The sequence below is a fragment of the Pinus tabuliformis genome, chromosome 6 (genome assembly GCF_031772625.1).
Source record: "Pinus tabuliformis cultivar Carrire ecotype Pingquan chromosome 6, CPIR1, whole genome shotgun sequence".
Taxonomy (NCBI): Eukaryota; Viridiplantae; Streptophyta; class Pinopsida; order Pinales; family Pinaceae; genus Pinus; species Pinus tabuliformis.
In genome coordinates, this window is record NC_142292.1 from 1,362,532,427 (window position 1) to 1,362,553,830 (window position 21,404).

The window sequence follows — 21,404 nt, forward strand, 5'->3', positions numbered from 1 at the left end:
GTGCCAATGGATGGGATCGCGTGCGTGCACATAATGACATCCATGCTTCTGAACACCCATGCATGTGAAGCCTGCAAAATAGTGATGAGCTGCGAGAGTTCCTCATAGTTCCAAATCTGACTCTAGATACTTGCCTTCAACTCTACTGCCTTGGGCTTCATCATCTTTGGCAAGTGTAGTGGGTCTCCTTTATACCTCATTTTCCATGTTTTCATGTGATTGACAATAGGGTATAGATTTGATAAGATGCGTGCTCTCCTAGCACAACACTGCTGCTAACCGTTGAGATGGACAACTGACTTATGCATGGTGATGAGTTTGGAATACAACATCCGCATGACTACCTTGAGGGATGATATTTTATCTAGTATCACTCTCTTCAACTCTGCTATGGCAGATGATGTAACCTGTTCTCCTCCTTGCTTAGCTGCTTGTAACCCCTTAGCCATGCACTTTTCTCAGCTATCAATAATCGAGCACTTAAGCTAGTGGCTTCGACATATGCTCTAGTAGCATTGGCCAATGCTACCAGATTCTTGCACACATCAGATACAATCACTCCTTCAAAATGTGCCGGAGATATGTGAACATACAGAGTGGGCACTTTGTATGACTGCACAACTCTGTGTTGTGACTCATCCAAAGATATGTTATGCATCTCTGCCTCTGAATTGTCTTCAAGGATCTCTGTGTCTCCTTGATAGCTTGGGACTTGCTCTACTTCCAGATGTGGTGAATTTGGTGGGGTGGCCTCTTCGTTTTGAGGCATGAGGTCAATATCCTGATCTGACTCTGGCTGGATTGTATCCATGTCCATCTGCTCTAGCATCTATTCAATCTCTTGAGCTAAGTCCTACTCCTGTGACTAATCACCCTGTCTACTCTGTGCCAACCGCTAGGATGAGTCTATAACCCATATGGGTGCAGTTTCATCAAGCTGTGCATGTTGCACCTCTTATTGTACCTGTCTCTGTTGCACTTCCTTTTCTCTTCTGCATAGCTCCATCTTCTATTTCTTTCCTTTCTTGTACATGATCCTCTTATCGTGCTATCACCTCTTAGCCTCAATCTCCAAAGCTTCTTTCAAGACAAGTGGATCTGCTTTGAACATGCAACTTTGATCTACCTCTGCGCTTTCAACAACCTTCCTCTTACCTTTGTCATGCACAGGTTTGCTACTCCTTGTTGTTGCTCTATTTCATATTGTTATCCTTATCTATGAATGGCTTGGTGTCCTCATAGATGGGAAATCTCATAGACACTTTCTCAACTGCATCTCCAATTGCACTCTCAACAATGTTCTTTGACCCTGCTCTCTTGGAGGCCATTGTACCTGTATTTTTGAGAGGTGCACAGACACTTGTGATACCTGGAGATAGAGAAACACTCATGGAAAGAAATCTGTTAGTTGAAAACCAAAACAACTTTGAGGACTGACATGGAAAATACCCGAGTGACTGACTCAGAAGATTGCGTAATTTTCACCAGGAGGCTGGGAGACTGATTGCCAAAACTACGCAAGGCATAATCTGGGCTGCCATGAAGCTGACTGACTACTGGAATTGCACAATGCACAGTCCAACATGGCATGTAGAGGACTGAAACTGCACAATGCATAATTTCAGTCAGTAAGGGCATGCAAACCCAACAAACTGTATTACGCAAAGTTTGGGGCCAACAGGGCACTACCTCCCAGAATTGTGCAATGCAAGCCTGGAGGTTAGTACTAGCCATATTTGTGCATTTTCTGGGAGGAAGGTAGAGCCTTCACTCTTAGAAATGCACATTGTTGTCTGGGCAAGGCAAGGTCTGGGCCAAGGCATCCCAGATCCACCAATGGATGATTGAAAACATGAAAAGGTTTGAACACATGGCGAGACTGAGTGTAAGCAAGAGTGAATGATCATGCATGCAAACAATGAGTGCAAGATTCAGAAAATGGAAAGCAATAATGTGTGTGAAGCGAGTTGCCGCAACAATGACGGTTAGTGCAAAAACAATGTCATGCATGCCACAACAGTGAAATGCAAAGGAAAACCAAAGCAACGCTTCTACAAGCTAACATTCATTAAAACTATAGCAGGCATTCAACAAAACCAAGAAAAAAACATTTATACAAAGCGAAATACAAAAAGTGACAGAAAAGCAGCAAATGACACGAAAAACAGACTTACCCAGAAAAAGTTTAGCTGAATAAAGACTTATAGACGAGATGTTGGATGTTAGAGCTCCAAGATCGATGTGAGGAATGAGCTCTACAGTGTTGAATAAATAAGTTGGACAAGGATGAGGCTTATGAGGTGCATGCCACAAATCTAGGAAAAGTGACACTTGGAGGGATGTTTCTAAAAAAATCTTTGCATGTAACCTCCAGCTGCTAAAAATAGACCCCTAAAATTTAGGGATGCTTTTTTCCTTTCTCCTTTTTGTTTTTTCTTCTGGAAAAGCATGCCATGGATGAAAATCAGGATTTCTCAGTCCTAGAGTGAACCAGTCCACCTGAAAGCACATGCAACAGTCTGCAAGCCTGGGGATGATATTTGCACAGTTTCTGGGCTGAGCAAGACTGGTTGTCCCTCATGCATTGTGCAATTTCTAGACTGAATCCCTGGCTCTCAGTCAGAATTGAAAATTTTCTAAACTGAAGCCCAATGTTGGGCTGGATTGCATAGTTTTCAGAGGGAAGGCTGCCTAGATGGATTGCACATTTCTGGAGCCTAGCGGGTAGCCAAACAGGATTGCACAATTTCTGGAGGGAAAGATAGTTCCCCTGTAGAATTGTGCAATTTTCAGGGGGAGCATCTCATCCAGAAAAATGCCTAAGTCCGGAATGACAGCATGTGGTGGGAGACAAACAAGATGACATGCACAGGCTGGCAGGCCACTGAAACTCAACTGAATCCTATGTACTTACTCAGGACACGACATGTTTCTAAGGATGGTAGGTAGGGAGGCTCCAAAATGAAGCTAAGGAAAAAGTTTGGAGGGTGCTTGCAGCCACTACAACACTTGGCAACACTCCAGCTCTCTGAATGGACCTTGTTTCGTGAGAAACAAGTCTAACTCCTTCGGAAGTATTGTTCAGTTCTTTGATCATCTTGGTTTTCACACTATCTTGATTGAAAGATGTAGCACCTTCCATGCTCTTGGTAAGTCAATGCACATTTCAAGCCAAGTAAACATAGTTGTTTCGATTGGGATGAGGGGTATATTGGTGGACAAGAAATATGACAGTGAGAGTTTAGGTTTCATCTCTAGTGTTTCTCCGTTGCCAGTAGGCCTGGTCAGTACCTTGACAGAGTCACGCAGGAAGACAAGCATCACTCCACTACCAGTGAGCCTGGTCAGTACCCAAAAAAGTTACTTGCATCACCTCTTTGTGTAGGAAGCCTTTCTCTCCTTTTTCCTTATTCATTTATCATTTTTTCAAAAACTTTCAAAAATTTTCACATTTTTTTTTTCATTTTTCATTTTTCATAACTGTGCATAACACTTATTCATTTCAGAGGCGGAAGAGGGATCCCGACTTATTGAGAGAAGAAGAGGTTGTTCCTTTAGAGAAGTATTTTTTATATACCTCTGACATACTTGTTAAGGCTTCCCCCCTCACCTTTCTCTACTTAACTGAGCTGACAAGGGTTAAACCAAAACAACTGACTAGAGTAGGTGATACTAGTCAGTGCACAAGCATTGTGTTTCCACCAAGGTTCACTTTGAACATAACGTATTTTCCATTGGTGTATCATTGACTGAAGACAATAAGTTCTACATAAAGAGATAGAACAACAGATAACCAAGTATTGAGAGCTGTACAAGTCCTCTTGCACTTTACCCTACTTGTTTCAAGAGTAGCACATACTTCCATGCGAAACTAACCTACAAACGTAAAAAACAAACAAACAAACAAAACAAAGAGTAGAAGAAAATGTGAAAGCAAGGCGAGTAAGCAAAGCAAGCAAGCAAGCAAATAAACACACAAAGCAAGAAGAAAACATGCATGCAGGAAAATAAGTCATAAAGCAAACACTACTCCTACTCCTAAGCCAACGGTGCATGGGCCTACTCATGTGAAGTGATATTTCCAATGCAGCCACTAATGCATTGGTTGACCCATGTTGGTGAAGGCATGGTTCGCGAAGAGCACAGTCGCCTGAACCAGCAAACATGAAATATATAACAATGAAGACAAACACACTCTGAGCTTAAATGCGTCTACAAAAAAGAAATGCATGAAAGAGAACGACATGAAATCTGTGGACTTACCATGGTGATGTTCTAAACTATGTGTAGATGTTAAACATATGCATTCTTTTGACTATGACATGAAAGAAAACGTTAGAAACATAGACAACTTGCATCGTGCAAGTGTGCTTGCTATGTAAGATTCCTCCAATGCATAAGCGATGGGATCACGTAGTTCAAGTGGAGGAAGAAAAATCTATGTGTGGGATTGACCTTAAATGCATACAGATGAGTGATGAGGAGTCTTGGGTGTTTCAAAAATTTCCTGACTGGAAGTGAAACCAACGTCAGGACAACGAGGCCCTCACATAACCATCAGCTCGGGTTGAAGTGCCTTGATAGTCTGTGGGGTTTCAACTTTGTCAACAGATAGATCATCATAAACAGGTGGATTTGAAAAATCAATAGCGATAGAATCATCATTGTGATCGAATACGAGAGTAAATGGATCACGACAACCATGATCAGAAAAATCAATGATTTCATCAGCATCCTCACGATTAGATAAATCAAATAGATGGGTAGATGAGAAGCAAGAATGTTCACCCTCTACATTTCTAGAAAAAGCAGATGAAATATCAATTGGATCTTTAATGAATAATTAATCATCTCCACTTTTGAATGATGGACTGACGTCTGATGTGTTCTATGAATGATAAACAATGGGTGTATTCATGGATGGATTTACACAAGGAAAATTAAAGATAGCAGAATCACCAAAGATGTCAAGAAAAAGCAGAGGAGGCACAGACAAAAGGAGATCATCCTTTTTTGTGGGTTGATGTTCAGGGTCCCAGTCATACTCATCATGAATGATAGCTCAGGTTGGTTGTGAAACACCAAATCCATTGATGGATTGATCCTCGTTCACAATAGGTTTAGAGTCCGAAATGGAAGAACACAAGACAATTCAATTCAAAGGATTAGAAAAACACGAAGATGGAGGCTGAGGTAACAAATGCATTTAACAACCCATGGGATTCACAACCAAATCTGTACGAAAATTGAGAGAAGTGATGTTGGGAGGATATGACAGTTGAACAGATGTGTGTGAATGTTCTCCCACATCACTCTGCAGTGGTGATGCTATTTGATGAGGGGGAGGTGGACAGTCACCTGTGACAATGAATGCACCTGCTTTTGATTGCACAAATCCATCTCCAAAGTTTGTTCAGTGGGGTTTGAACTTCAATTTCATCTTGGGATCAAGTGATTTGTGAAGATAGTATTCGAATCTATCCAAAATATATTGAAATGTCATCTAGTTTTTCAGATCTTCAAACTGTAGTACATGGAAGCGCTACCAAAAATCCATAAGCAATTCATGCAAAGTCTTTCCTTGTTTTAGTTGTTTTTTTTCAAGAGGTTTAGGATGAAAATGATGGAAATTAGATTCAATTAGATCACAGAACTCGTCAAGTGAGTGCACGAAACCGTGAGGCAGGTTGTTGCACCATTGTTGTGGGGATTCGTGAAGTGTGTGTGAAAGCAACAAACTGACCTCCTCTTCATAGGACTCATCTTCATCCTCAAGCAATGCAAAGAAGTATTGTAAGTACTCAGGCCAGGCCACTTCGCCTTCACCATCATACGTGAATTTTGACAAGAGATCAAAAAAATCCCTCGTGATGTTGAGAGGTTCAGAATGGGATAGACATTCCGGAGGGAGGAGTCTAATGATATCCATGACATTTATGTGAAGATTGAAAACAAGATGCGAGGACTCATCTTTTCATCTGGCCTTCCTTCTAGCGCCATAAATTTTGACGGTGTTGGATTCGCCAACATGTTAGGGGATCTCCATGGTAGGAAGTTCCAACTAGACCTTAGACCATTTGGTGTAGGAGTCCCAGCAGTGGGGTAGTATGGTATCGCCTTGATCACGGTTGCGTGCAGAGGTGAGTAAGATGCCCTTGTTGGTAGCAAGGGTGTGACATGTGCAACAAGTCAAGGAAGGTGCATGAATGGGTCTAACACACGTAACAGGGGTATGAGTGTGCCCCTTAGAAACCTGTGACAACACGCGACTTGAAAGGGAACACATGAGAGAGATACATCACAATCTGGAAAGAAGGTTAGCCAATGATCCAAAGTGAAGGTTAAACCAACAACACATCTCAATAAGATTCATACAAACATATATAGAAAAATCCATACATACATGCATAAACAACAAATACATATATCATTAGAGTAACCAAGATTGTTGAAATGCAATAACAACATATGCATGAAATGTGTTGGCTCTGTTATATTAAGAAAGTGAAAGATCCAATCATACATACAACTATGACCAACCACTAGTCTTGACAACGGAACGTTACAGTCACTGCCGCTTGCTCCTCTAAAGAGATATACTAGCTTTGCATTGTGGAGAAGCCAAGGCTTGTTACAATACACTCCAAGCTTTCTCTAAGATACACCTATAGGAAGCTTGGCTCCCAAAATCCTGTATAATGAGTTATGAGGTTCTATAAATAGGAAAGGGTGGGGTGACCCTTGACATTCCCCCTTGTGACTCTTCACCTACCCTCATGACTCTTCAACTACTACATGACTGTTACATTCTATCATCGACACTTGGTCTTTCACTTTTACAAGATGTTACATTACAATCTACACATGTACCCATGTGAGACAAAATAGGCTTGAGCAAGCCCTACAAGCTATCACTAAGCCTCAGACAACCAGGGAAGACCAACTCTTCGACATCCTCGTGATGATTGAAAGTGGCGAACTGATGCCAAGATAACTAGTCCGTGATGGTGTTCGTGTGCTCAATGGTGACATCCTGCTGAAAGCGAACTCTTGCCTCTGTTGCATCCGGGTACATTGATTTGGCACCTCTATCCAACTCGTCTGATAACATGTGCATCATATTCTTGGGTGCAGCCAGACCAACAACATACTGATGCATAGTGTCTGCGCTAATCTCCAAGTTTGTGCCGGTGGCTACACGCATCAACTCCTCAAAGTACATGTCAAGCTCCAGTCAGACTTTGTTCTTTGTCTTTGCCTCGGTGAGTGTGCCAATGGATGGGATCGCGTGTGTGCACACAATGGAATCCATTCTTCTGAACACCTGTGCATGTGAAGCCTACAAACTGGTGATGAGCTGCGGGAGTTCCTCATAGTTCCGGATATGACTTCGGATGCGTGCCTTCAACTCTACCGCATTGGGCTTCATCATCTTTATTAAGTGTAGTGGGGCTCCTTTGTACCTCATTGTCCATGTTTGCATGCGATTGACAACAGAGTGCAGATTTAACAATATGTGTGCTCTCCTAGCACAACACTACTACCAACTGTTGATATGGACAACTGACTTATGCACGATGATGTGTCTGGAATACATCATCTGCATGACTGCCTTGAGGGACGATGCTTCATCCAGTATTTCTCTCTTCAGCTCTGCTTTGGCAGATGATGTAACATGTTCTCCTCCTTGCTTGGCCGCTTGTAACTCCTTAGCCATGTGCTCGTTATCATATATCAAGAATGAAACACTCGAGCTAGTGGCTTAGCATATGCTCTGGTAGCATCGAGAAATACTGCTAGATTCTTGTGCACATAGGATATGATCACTCGTTCTTCAAAATGTGCAAGAGATATGTGAACATCTGGAGTAGGCACTTTGCACAACTACACAACTTTGTGTTGTGACTCATCCAAAGATATGTTGTGCATCTTCGCCTCCAAATTGTCTTCAAGGATATATGTGTCTCCTTGATCATTTGGGAGTTGATCTGCTTCCAGATGTGGTGAATTCGGTGGGGTGACCTCTTTGTTTTGAGGCATGAGGTCAATATACTGATCTGACTCTGGCTGGACCATATCTGTGTCCATCTGTTCTAGCATTTGTTCAATCTCTTGATCAAAGTCCTCCTCCTGCGACTGATCACCCTGTCTTCTCTATGCTAGCTTCTCATATGAGTCTATAACCTATATGGGCACAGTTTCATCAATCTATGCATGCTGCACCTCCTTCTGTACTTATCTTTGCTGCACTTTCTTCTCTCTTCTACACAAATCCTATTCTTCCCTTGGTTTTTGCTTCAACTCTTACACTCCTTTCCTGTTTCCTCCATCTTCTGTTTCTCTCTTTGCCTCTGTGCAATCCTCTTGTCACTCTATCACCTCTTAGCGTCAATCAACAATGCTGCTTTCAACACAAGTGGATTTTCTTTGAACTTACAACTTCGATATGCCTCTGCACTGTCAACAACCTTCCTCTTACTTGTCATGTGTGGGTCTGCTAATCTTTGTTGTTTCTGATGGTGATGCTCTCTTTCATCTTGATATCCTTGTCTATGAATGTCCTGGTGTCTTCATAGATCTCCAGTTGCACTCTCAATGGTGTCGTTTGACCCTACTCTCTTGGAGGACATTGTACCTATATTTCTGAGAGGCAGATGAACACCTGTGATACCTGGAGAAAGAGAAACACTCATGGAAAGCAATCTATCAGTTGAAAACCAAAACAACTTTGAGGACTGAAATGCAACATACCTAGGTGACTGACTGGGAAGATTGCGCAATTTTCATCGGGAGGCTGGGAGACTGACTGCCAAAACTGTGCTAGGCATAGTCTAAGCCACTAGGAGGCTGAATGACTACTGGAATTGTTCAATGCATAGTCCAACCTAGCCTGCTGAGGACTGAAACTGCACAATCTGCAATTTCAGTCAGCAAGGGCATGCAAACCCAACAAACTGCATTGCACAATTTTTGGGGCCAGCAAGGCACTGCCTCCCAGAATTGCACAATGCAAGCCTAGAGGTCAATGGCCATATTTGTGCATTTTCTAGGAGGAAGGTAGAGACTTCACTCTCAGAAATGTGTATTACTGTCTAGGAAAAGGCAAGGTCTGGGCCAAGGAAGCCCAGACCTGCCGACGGGAGACTGAAAACATGAAAATGTTTAAATGCATGGTGAGATTGAGTGTAAGAAAGAGTGAATGATCATGCATGCAAAAAATGAGTGCAAGATTTAAAAAATGGGAAATAAAGCATGTGTGTGAAGTGAGTCACCACAACGACGATCGTTAGTGCATAAACAATGTCATGCATTTGACAACAATGAGATGCAAAGGAAAACTGAAACAACATTTCTACAAGCTAACATGCATTAAAACGATAGCAAGTGTTCAAAAAAACCAAGAAAACAACATTCATACAAAGTGAAATACAAAAAGTGACAGAAAAGAAACAAATGACATGAAAAGCAGACTTACCCGGAAAAAGTTGAGCTGAATGTGCTAAAGACTCCTAGATGCGATGTGGGATGTCAGAGCTCCAAGATTGATGTGAGGAATGAGCTCTGCAGTGTCGAATACATAAGTTGGACAAGGATGAGGCTTATGAAGCCCATGCCACAAATCTAGGAAAAACAACACTTAGAGGGAAGTTTCTAAAATGATCTTTTCATGTAACCTCCAACTACTAAAAATAGATCCCTAAAATATAGGGATGCTTTTTACCTTTTTCTTTTTTTCTTTTTTCGGGAAAAGCAACCCATCCATGCAAATCATGATTGCTCAGTCCTCGAGGGAACTGGTCAACCTGAAAGCACATGCAGTAGTTTGCAAGAATAAGGATGAGATTTGCGCATATTTTGGGCTGAGCAAGACTAGTTGTCCCTCTTGCATTGCACAATTTCTAGATTGAAGCCCTGGTTGTCGGTTAGAATTGTGAAATTCATGAGTTGAAGCCTAGTGCTAGGCTTGATTTCATAATTTTCAGATGGAAGGTTTCCTTTCTGGATTGCACATTGCTGGAGCCCAAGGCTGGTTTCTCTGCATAATTGTGCAATTTTCAGGGGGAGAATCTCAGCCAAAAAAATGCCTAAGTCTTGAATGACAGCCTATGGTGGGAGATAAACAAGCTGACATGCACAGGCTAGCAGACCACTAAAATGCAACTTAAGCCTATGTACTTACTTAGTGCAATACATGCTGCTAAGGATGGTAGGTATGGAGGCTCCAAAATGAATCTAAGGCAAAATTTTGGAGGGTGGTTGTAGCTGCTATAACAATAGTCACCTTTCTTTACCACCTAAGGCTTTTGTTTCATTTTGAAGGAGAACCTCAGATAAATTGCCCGTACTTCCTCTAGATGAGTTTAAACAAGATGGTAAGAGGAGTTAAATCGACCTCTAAAAAGGTTGAAACCAACTTCTACCATCATGGGTTGATAAAATTGTTAGTTAATAATTAGATAAAGAAGCAGGGTAGCAATTGGAAGACATTCCTCTCACAAAATTTTTCTCAAGGAGAAGGTTCCAAGCACATAGAGGAAAGCATGCCCAGGGACAACAGTAAGGACCTAGAAAATAGGTAGGAGAGTAGTAAGAAGAAATAGAGGAAGTCAAAGTCCAAAAAATGCATTCATAGCCCTACTCCATCAAGGTCCATTAATAATTCAGACAAGGGTAAAATAGTAGAATAGGAGGAGACTCCTGAACCAATAGTTAAGCAACCATCAAAGGGTAAGGGACCCCCTCTCGATTCACCCACTCCAAGTAAAATCTCAACCAGTGAGAAGAAGAAGAAGAAAAATCTAGCTGACAGTGATAAAGGAGAGCTCACATGCACTACTTCAGAGGTAGCTGTTGAGTTACCTCAGGAAGAGACTCCTACACTGTGTGTTAAAAAGGTGAAGAAGCCTAGAACCAGTGAAAAGGGTGATAGGGCACAATCTTATGAGAAAAATTAGAAACAATCATAGAAAGAAGAAGTCACAAAGTCCATGTCAGAAACAAAAGGGAAGAATAGAAGATTGTTTCATGATAGTAGCCTCACTCCCACTTAGATCAAATCCGGTGAGTCATCAACATCTCCATGTAGAACTACTAGGAGCATGGAAAAACAACTAATGACCACTCATACTCCTTCTCTTCCAGAAAATCCAATAGATGTCTCTGCCTCATCTGAAAAGGAACATGCACAAGATGAACTACTTAATGAAATTGAGGAATTAGTTACAAAGACTTTGAAATAATTGAGAAGAGAGGTTGAAGCTAAGAGAAAACTTTCCAAGAAGGAAACTGTTGGACCTGCTAGTTCTTTAACTAGACAACAAATGATCATCAAAATTGAAAAAATTTAGAAGAAAAATGAGAAACTAAGGGAAGAGATGAAATAATATAAGATGTTGGATGAATACCTCAAGAAAGAAAATGAGAAGTTAAAAGAGAAAAAACGGAGGTTTTAAGAGGAGTATGATGAGGCCTCCACTAAGATGAAGAAGGTCCTTCACCTCATACACTATACTAGGGTCATTAAAAGGGAACTCAAAGAATAGGCCTTAGGAGTGAAGGTCTTAGATCCAAGCAATTGATATTTAGGCAAGAAGGCTCCATTTTTGACATTTTGAGGAATGGTTCAACACTTTTTGCATGAGGACATGGAACAACTTTAGAATGGGGGAATGTTGGGTCTCCTTTTTATGCCTATAATACCTTACATTATCATCTATTTTTTTGGCCAATTTCACCTCAAACCTATGTACTACTTTCCTATCTTCTTCTAGAATATACCTCTTAGCCTCCTTATGTATCTATGAGGTAATTTATATTTCAAAGCATGATTTTTATGTTTTCTTGTAGTAGAAATATAATTGTTGATTCTTTATACTCTCTAATTAATTGGATTGACTCACATAGATGTTTAGAAAATGTTCCTACTCATCTAGTACCAGTGTATTGATCTGGTACTCATGCTCCTACTCATCTGGTACCAACATTATCGGTCCAGTACTAGCACTCCTACTTATCTGGTACCAACGTTATCAATCTGTTACTCATGTTCTCATATGGTACCTGTGTGTTTTCCTATCATCTACCAGACAACAATTACCCATGTTCCTTCTTACCTGTGTTCACCTGCTTACCTGTGTTCATTTGGTACTTGCGATCCAACACCTGTGCTAATCCCGTACCACCTGCATTGAATGTGTTATTCCGGTACCAGACCCTACTTTCCAGGTTCGGTGGTTGAGCGAACTGTCTTTGATGAGGTCAAGGAAATTGTTGGTCAAAGGCATCATCTTGTTATAACAAATTGAGATATGATTCCTCCTCATGCACCGTGTGTCATGAGAATGAAGCCGAATATGTAAAATGAGCTAAACTGTAATATTTTGTAGTGATTTGTTACTATTCTATTAAGCCTTGATGTAACGCCATTTCTCTATAAGAGAAAGCTTGTAGATGATAGCCAGTTAGACATAGAGAGAGAGAGAGAGAGAGAGAGAGAGAGAGAGAGAGAGAGAGAGAGAGAGAGAGAGAGAGAAACTTGGAGAGTTAGAGAAGTATCTAGATTTCCAATAGTGTTATGCTAAAGATGTGATTGAACCATTAAGTTTTGTAATCTTTCTCTTTGAATTAATGATATGAATAATGATTGATAAGTTCCTTGTGTGAATAAATCTCTTAGTTATTTAAGTTCTTCAAGCTTTCCTTGGTAGCTTGACAAGGGCCCACCAAAGCCATCAAGGCAACTTCTTATTATAGTTATTATGCATAGAGTTTTGTTTATGTAGTGTTAAGTATTTGATGTGATTTCAGTCCTGCTTCATATAAGTAATTTCCGAGTGACAATTCATTAGTTTTATGAATGCAAAATTTATTTCTTAAGTTGCACATTTAATTGTTTATTTCTATTTTGAAGAACAGGGAATCTAAGATCAGAGATCTCACCATTCACCTACATGTGTTGTTAGTGAAGACTCTTGTCATACATTTTCTGTACTAGAATAAAAAGTTTCTTTCAGGACTAGTCTTGGTTGCTTTGTTTAATGTTTGAATGCAACGAATCGCTTCTAGTGTAGTGATTGAGATAAGATGATATAAGAAAACAGAGTTAGATCCATCCTTCTGTTTCATGAGCTTGTAAATGGATAGACTTGTTACTTGAGCAATAATATTTAGCTTAGAGTCTTGTTAGGATTTTATTTATGAGTTTTTCTTTATGATCTTTAAATTGTGTGATGAAGTTAGATTACAATTTGTGGAGTGAAGTATTAGTTTTTAAGTACTTCTTATTTAGGCTATACTCATCAGACATAGGAACTTATTTGTTATTGACACATATAGTGTACCAACTCTACTGATTACAAATCCTTGGTTGATAATTTAATATTGTGGTGATATATCATTCAAATAATTGCCCCAACAACTGCTGCTGGTCAACTTAAAGGTGGTGAATGGTTTGTCAAACACATGTGTGACATAACTCCTAAGGTATGTAATATATTTTGTGAAATTTAGTACTATATACATGATAAAGAAAATAAATTTTCCATTTTTTTTAATGTTAGTATGTTGATCTACATCATTTCATTAATTTGTAAAATTTGGATGCAATATGTGTTGGGCGTAGAGCCTGATTATCCTCTTTATTCAGAGGTATCACCACATTGGACCGTGAAAACGATTATTTGGACCGCCCCCCCTAGTGGGGGATCAGGGGAAACACCCCCAAAGCTAAAAATAGATATAAAATTGGCTTGTAAAATATTGTAATTTCGTAGTCAATCTGGGTTGTTCATTAGGCAAAAATTTGATGGTATAAATTATGCTTAATTTAGGGTTTTTCCCTAGAAGGAAACCCCTCGCTATATATGAGGGAATTGTATTGCGACTATGTAGATCTATATTCTGAGTGAGAAAGAGAGAGGATATTGTGTGTGAGAGAAGAGGGAATTACAATAGATCTGTTCTAGGTTGTATCTCTTCATTTTGTTGGATAATATAAAAAGAAGGACTAGTTGTTTCTTCATGGACGTAGCCCAAATTGGGTGAACCACATATATCTATTTCTCTCTTTTTTTATGTGCTTTTTTGTGCTTATATTCATGCAATATTTTATTTGTTCCATTGCTCTGTAATATATAATTTTCTAACAATATGTACGATTAATATTGTTTAGTACATTAACCAATACTATTTTTTTTTTTTTATGTTGTAGATTATTAGGTGAATTTATGTTACCATCATCAAATGTTTTACCTCATACGTACTGAGATTTACATGCCTTTATGAAATATATTGGAATGGAGTATCAAGCTATTCATGCATGCCCTAATGATGATATTCTCTATTATAAAGAACATGCGTTGAAAGAAAATTGCCAAAATGTGATGAGAGTAGATATCAAACTAATAAAGCAATAAAAAAGGTGTCTCACAAGGTTCTTCATTATATTCTCATAATTCCAATTTTGCAACAATCGTTCAGGTGCAAAGGCGTAGCAAAACTTATGGACTACCATGCAAGGAATAGAAGTGAAGATGATGTTCTTCGAATGCTTGCAAATGGATTTGCATTTAGGAATATAGAGGAAAAGTGGTCAGAGTTTAAAAGAGAACCTCATAATCTTAGGCTTCCATTAGCAGCTGGCTGTGTCAATCCATTTGGAGTGGCCAAATCTACTTACTTGGTGTGGCTCATTTTTGTTATCAACAATAAAGTTCCTTTGTGGAAGTTAATAAGGAGGGAGCACATAATGTTGACAATGATTATTTTTGGTATTAATTCGTTTAGAATAATTGTTTTTAGCACAATAACATCTCATTTGTCTTGTTTGTTTCATAATTATGTCCTATATGTTTTTGGTAATTAACTCATATATGTTCAATTATATCTTATAATTATGTCTTATACCTTTTTTTATTTACTCATATATGTAGTAATTATGTATTGTATGTTCAATCAATTAGGTAAGTACCAGGTCAAAGATATGAATGTATATATTAGGCCTCTTATCGATGAATTAGTGGAGTTATGGAACAATGTCACTATGTATGATATCTCTAGACTAGTAGTTGCACAAAGGGAAGTTGAATTCCATTCAATGCTTGTATGAACGATTTGTGATGCCCTAGGGCTAACACATTTTTGTGGTATGTTATAAGGTTACCCTACACTTTAATAATGTTTAATTTTGTGAAGTTCATTTCAAGTATGTTTTTAAAATAGTTCGACCTTCATTGTACATACTTAAAATAATTGATATAAAAATTATTCCATCTCTTGTAGGTCTTCAAACAAAGGGTAAATTTGCTTGTCCAGTTTGTGGTCCTAAGATTAAATTTTGTTGTTTAAGAAGCTTAGGAAAGGAGGTTTTTGATGAGTATATGCACTTCCTTACTAAGAACCACAAGTACCGAAGTACTGAAAAACATCTTTTCAATGGGAAAGAAGAGACTGACGTAATACCATGGAGAATGACACCTTGTGCATAGAATTTGAAATATACTAGAGTCTCTCAAGGTATGGATTGAATTGTCAAAGTATCAATATACATTATATGTTTGGATTATTTTATCTTTTTATGGCATTTTCTTCACTATACTAATTGACAGGTTATATTGTTGTTATAATATCTTTATCTATGATTAATGTTGTAGGTCGTGAAGGCATTAATAACGAGGCACTTCCACGAGGAATGAAAATTTATCCTGAGCACTTCAATAGAATCCCCTACTATGAGAACCTATAAATTGTTCATTTGCTTGATACAATTCACATTAGGAAGAATGTAACAGAGACATTATGGTGAATCTTAGATGGAAGGAAAGATAAAGAAAAAATTGTCAAGATTTGTAATGACATTAAGGAGGTTGATCATGCATTGCAAAGTGTGATTCATTCAAATAGTGATGGAGACAACTAAAATATAAGCACCCTTCCATGGTTATTGATAAAGAAACAAAGCAAACATGTTAAAGAGATTATTTAAAAAAATAAATTTCCAACTGGATTTTCTTCAAACATAAAGAATATCCTAACAAAGAAAGGTGAATTACGTGGGGTAAAAACTCATGATTGGCACACATTCATTAAGGTAATTATTTTGGTATTGTATATATATTTACACCGAAGGTGTCCCCTTTTGAAATGGTCAGGCTAGGAATTCATCTACTCTTTTCATATCTATTTGACATATTTTCACCTAATTTTTTTCTCATTAAGTGTCATCTGTTATTTTCATACATGACTAGGGTGCTTGGTCAGTCTAAGGTCGGTTCAACTCATCTGTGCCAAATATTTTTACACCGAACAACATTAGAAATAGCAGGACAGATGCCTAGATCAACATGTGTGCATACAAGGCCAATGTGAATGCATCTTAATGCTTCCTCTTGCCAACATGTTTCCCTTACTGTATAATTGATCCAGGTGGATATTGGTGGCCACCTGCCTATTCCACTTGGACCCCCAACACTGTCTCCTTCATTTTTTTGGCTTCCTTAATTGTAGCACAATTTACTATTTTTGGAAGATTTTCGGGTCTTGAACTTCTGGAGCCATTTTGAGGCCCTAAACGACAGTTTTAGGGAAAACAAAGAGACCGAATCTAAGTACAAGTAGTGTCTTGATAAACATCGAGTTCCACACAAGTTCCAGGTGGGTGAAAAAGTTCAGCTTTGCAGAAGGAGTGCCTTGCTAGACCCCACCGCAAGCTTCACCCGCTCTGATATGGGCCATGCACCATCACCAAGGCTGTAGGGGACAATTCCTTTGAGCTTAGCATCCCACCGTTCCTTGGTCTGCACCCAATGTTAAATTTAGACCACCTTCTGTTGTGGGGAAAAATGCCTATGCAGGACAATCCTATCCACCTAAGGTGTGACAGTGCCTTAGCAACAAACGAGTATAGCTATACTGGTTTCTTCCTTTAAGAAATATGAAAGAAGAGAGATCAATAGACTTACCGGTGTCTTCCGTTTGTCCCTCGATCTAGATCCTCTTCTCTTTGGGTGTTCATAGCTACTTGCCTCCTTGCTCGCCCAAGAGAACAGCTACTTGATTCCTGCGAGATCATAAGAGAACAGCTACTTGCGACAAGAGAAGAACACAACACAAAGGCAAATATTCATATTCATAAATGATTCAGGATTAGAAGTAAATCAAATACACTAATGCAATCATACAAATACACCAGTATATAGGAGAAAACCAAGATAGCTTTATTGATGAATAACAAGGTTCAGGAAGAGATACAACCTAGAGGGCTCCAATCCAGCATCTCCTTCCCAGCAAATGGAATTCCTATCTTCAGCCCCTTCAAAGCATTAAGCACCCAATGATTCCAGTCTCAAACCAACAACAATTCTTTGCAATAACAAAATTCCAGCCTCTAGATCTCATGGAGGAGAGATCTATATATAGTTATTTTGGAGAGAGGATGAGTCAGCTTGAGATCTGACTAGTGTCCTCTCCCTCTCTCAGTTCTTGAGTCCACTTGGAGGTTCTTACTTCCACTTGGAGATTTGGAACCTCTTACGCATCACCAGTTGAATTCCCTGAGGCAAGTGTCATTTTGGAAGCTTCCTGAGCATTGACACCTTGAGGAATGAGTCTGCCACTTGTCCAAACTCGCTCAGCGCAGGTAGCTAGTGTTGGAGTTGACATTCAACGCAGGTAGACAGTGGAGCCACTGACATTCAGCGCAGATGGTCAATGGAGCAGTTGACATGATCCTGAATTGACTTGTTTTTGAGCAGTTTCAGGTGGAGAACTTTTGTGAATTGTTGTGGTTTGTTAGCCTTGTTCCTCTAGGGGTAGGAACAACATGTTTAGGGACTTTGGATCCCTTAGATTATGGACATTTCATGCTCAATGCTGTAAGGCACAAAAATGTCTATAACAGTTTCCCCCTAAAGTATGAGGCTGTTTATCGGGCGAAATGCTTTATTAGGGGGATCCGAAGTTCATCCAATGCTGGGAGGAGACCTGTAATACAATACAATACAATACATTATTTTTCATACTGCTGTCATGATCTAGCTGAGGCGGGCATTCGCATGCTCAGCTTTATGAATTCATTTTTCTGTAAATAGAACAGACAATCGTCTGATGATAGACTCATAATTTTGATGAAATTATCATCCTTTGAGTAGGATGATTATCTGCTGCAATGATGTACATGTCAATGTCTTTATCTTTCCTGAATATATATATCGCATCCCGGATGGATGAAACTAGATCCGAGGTCTTCAAACTCGTTCGATCTTCACTCTAAGTACAAGTCGATCCATGTGAGAATTGTTCTGAAGTCGAACATGGAAAGACATCGCTTGATTACCGGTCAATAATGTAAACCGTTAACAAGCGCGAGAGGAATCACCGATAATGATAATGACCCTCAAGGTACTGCAGTACAATTCACGTGGTGTGAATAAAGGACTTGGTGTCGAACACCACGCAAAATCTTTCAGTCGAAGGTCATTGATGTATACCTGTCACCGGAAGTGAGAAACTTGCCATTGAGGCATGCAAGCTTCAAAGTACTGAAGGGGTTGTTCCTAGATCAAATTCCTGGATAATGAGCTGATGTCGACAAGAAGCGATCCGTCAAAGGAGGGCCTTGATGAATCCCACATCAGTGACACAGAACGGAGCTAATGATTTTAATGGAGGTGAAAACGATCTATGACATATGATTCAGGGTGGCGGTCATGAATGGAGGAAGGATAATGTATGGCAGTGGATGGGACACGGTTGACTCTTTCTAAATGACTTCTCTTGAACATATGGCGACACTGATGCGATGGATTGGTAGCATTACCCCAAATATGGATGGTATGGCGAGACCATGGTGATGTGACCGGTGAATGAAACAACCCAACCCGACTGTGGTACGGAGGAAAAGTGTCATGTTCAAGAGCGACTTGCTACCATCAAAGTTTTCTTTAGTTTCTCCCAATTTTTTCCCATTCATTGCTGACTAGTACCTCTTTATTTTTGTCAAGCTTGAGGAGGATAACATATGCTTGTTCTATAACCTACCCTTCGGGCAAGCCCATCGCTATGTTTTAACGAGCCTAGCGATAGTGAAACTCGTTCTCGTCTAAAGACAAGTTTGTCGCTATTTAATAACTTTAACGAGTCTAACGACAAGGATAACTCGGTCCTTTTAATTTTTAGAGAGTCTAAAAAGGTACATAAAGTCAACTCCAAAATTCCTTTTTCATCATCTAATCCCTTAAGTCCGAAAAAGTATAAAACAATATAGAAGGGATGAGTTTTCGATAGTTTTAACGAGCCGAACAAAACAAGCGCTCGATCTTTTTGTGCAATAATCCCTCAGGTCCAAAAAGATTAAAATCTAGAGGAGGGATAGCTCTTCCGGTCGCTTTAACGAGCTGGAAGGCCAAAACTCGGCAATCTTTTCATATTTTACGAGTCAGTTGAAAAGAGCTTAAAGAAGACTCGTCTTTTGAGGAACGAGTGATAAACAGGGGTAGCAGCTGATTCCAGGTACAGGTTGGAATTTTCCAATCACGACAATGTCACAAGGATGGCTAGGTGAAATCACTCTTCGCAGCTGTTCCTCAAAATGAGTAAACAATCATATGGAGGTGAACGATCGGCCAAATGAAAAGTGGAGGTGGCAGGTGCAAACACGACCAAGGCTTTAATGGCTGATGACATTACATTCACAGTGGTTATTTACCGGCACAGTTCATTTTTTAACGAGCTTAAACGCGGGTGAAAACATTTTTTCGATCTTATGTTTATTTTTTAACGAGCATGAACTATGTGCTAAAACTGCTTGGATCTTGCGTTTATTTTTTAACGAGCATGAACTTTATGCTAAAACTGCTCGATTACCCAGTCATATGATAAGAGTGTCTCATCAAGATTCTATTTTTTATGGAGCTTCATCTCACTAAGCTTTGCTCCGCATCCTTTCTTTATGCGAGTTAGGAAACAGCTAATCCAAAAAATAGATAAATAACCGCTCTTTGCTTGCACTCCAAAAGGTTTGCATGCCCCCAGGCATAAAGTATGATTTCAAGGTTACCCCTCAATTTGCAGATAAAACATTTGTTTTACCGGGAGAGGCCTACCTCTTTCTGGTTACCCAAAGATTGTTCTGTTATTCTTTCAACAAAACACTTCTTCGGCAATGTCTACCGAGATAAACAAAGGTGAGTGACAAGCCCCGCCCTCTCACATAACTTTGACAAGAGAATCTTATTCCAGAACAACCCCTCTTCCAACCACGGATGGGGTACGGACTAGTCATATTTTCCCGCGGAAACCTACCTTATACCCAAAGTTTTCCTGCCGAAGCAGACCAGGACGCATGCCACCTGGGTTCCAGTCATATCCTCCCGGATTACTCACGCTCATCAGGAGGACGGACCGTGGGCTGAGACACTTCTTGCGTGAATAGACCATTTACGGATGGTACATGACTATTTGCGATGCGTGATCCGGGAAACGAAAGTTGGTCCACGAGCTTGACAATTCTTCCTTCATGCAGAAAACACATTACTCTAAAGAGTGAGGAGACAATAGCTCCCATGCAATATATATAGTCTCATCCAAGGAGTAGGTTATAATCCAAGGGTCCTTGAACGACCATCACGTTCATTTGAATGGTCTTCCCTTTCAATGTTATAGGCACATTGGGGAGGATCCCTAAAGGTCGACTGGTTCCTTTATCAAAGCCTGATAGACTTCTCATCTCAGGCAAGAGCGCTGGCGAACCAAGCGCTTTCCAAGCAATAGAGGAAAGGATACTCACAGATGCCCCCTCATCAATGATAGTGCCAGCCATTACCATTCTGTATATTTGAACAATAATTCTGAATGGTATGCTTGCTGGCAACCGGGGTCTGCCTAGTTGGTTCCAATCAAAGGATACAACCAGGTTGCTTGGTGGTGGGACCGAATATACGACCGGATATCGCTCTGACGAACTTCCTTCCTGCGATAAAGGAATGGGAGCATTGCCCCCTTGTTCATCAGAGTCAGTGTTAATGAAGAGAATTTGGACGGTGTCGTCTTTACTCTGCTCTGTGATGGTATCGTTCGAAGATAGAGCCTTTGAAGGCAAAACCGGGTCAACTGTCGTATCAACCTTTTGACTTTCGTCAGGCATGGATCCAGACGGTTCATCTTTAATGATAGGTGCTTCGGCTGACCACCTGGGTGGGCCAGCCGGGTTCTCGACTAGTGAAGTACTTGGCAGGAGTTTTTGATATCCAGAAGGAAGTTGCGCTCGTAAAATCGGGCGATCTTCCAGAACTCTTTTAGCCTCGTCTAAGAAGGGACAACGGTGGATGGCGTGATCACCTTCACACAGTTTGCAGGGAAATCTAAGTTTCCCCCTCTGTCCTGTGGCTTCACTTTCACTAGTCGACGGT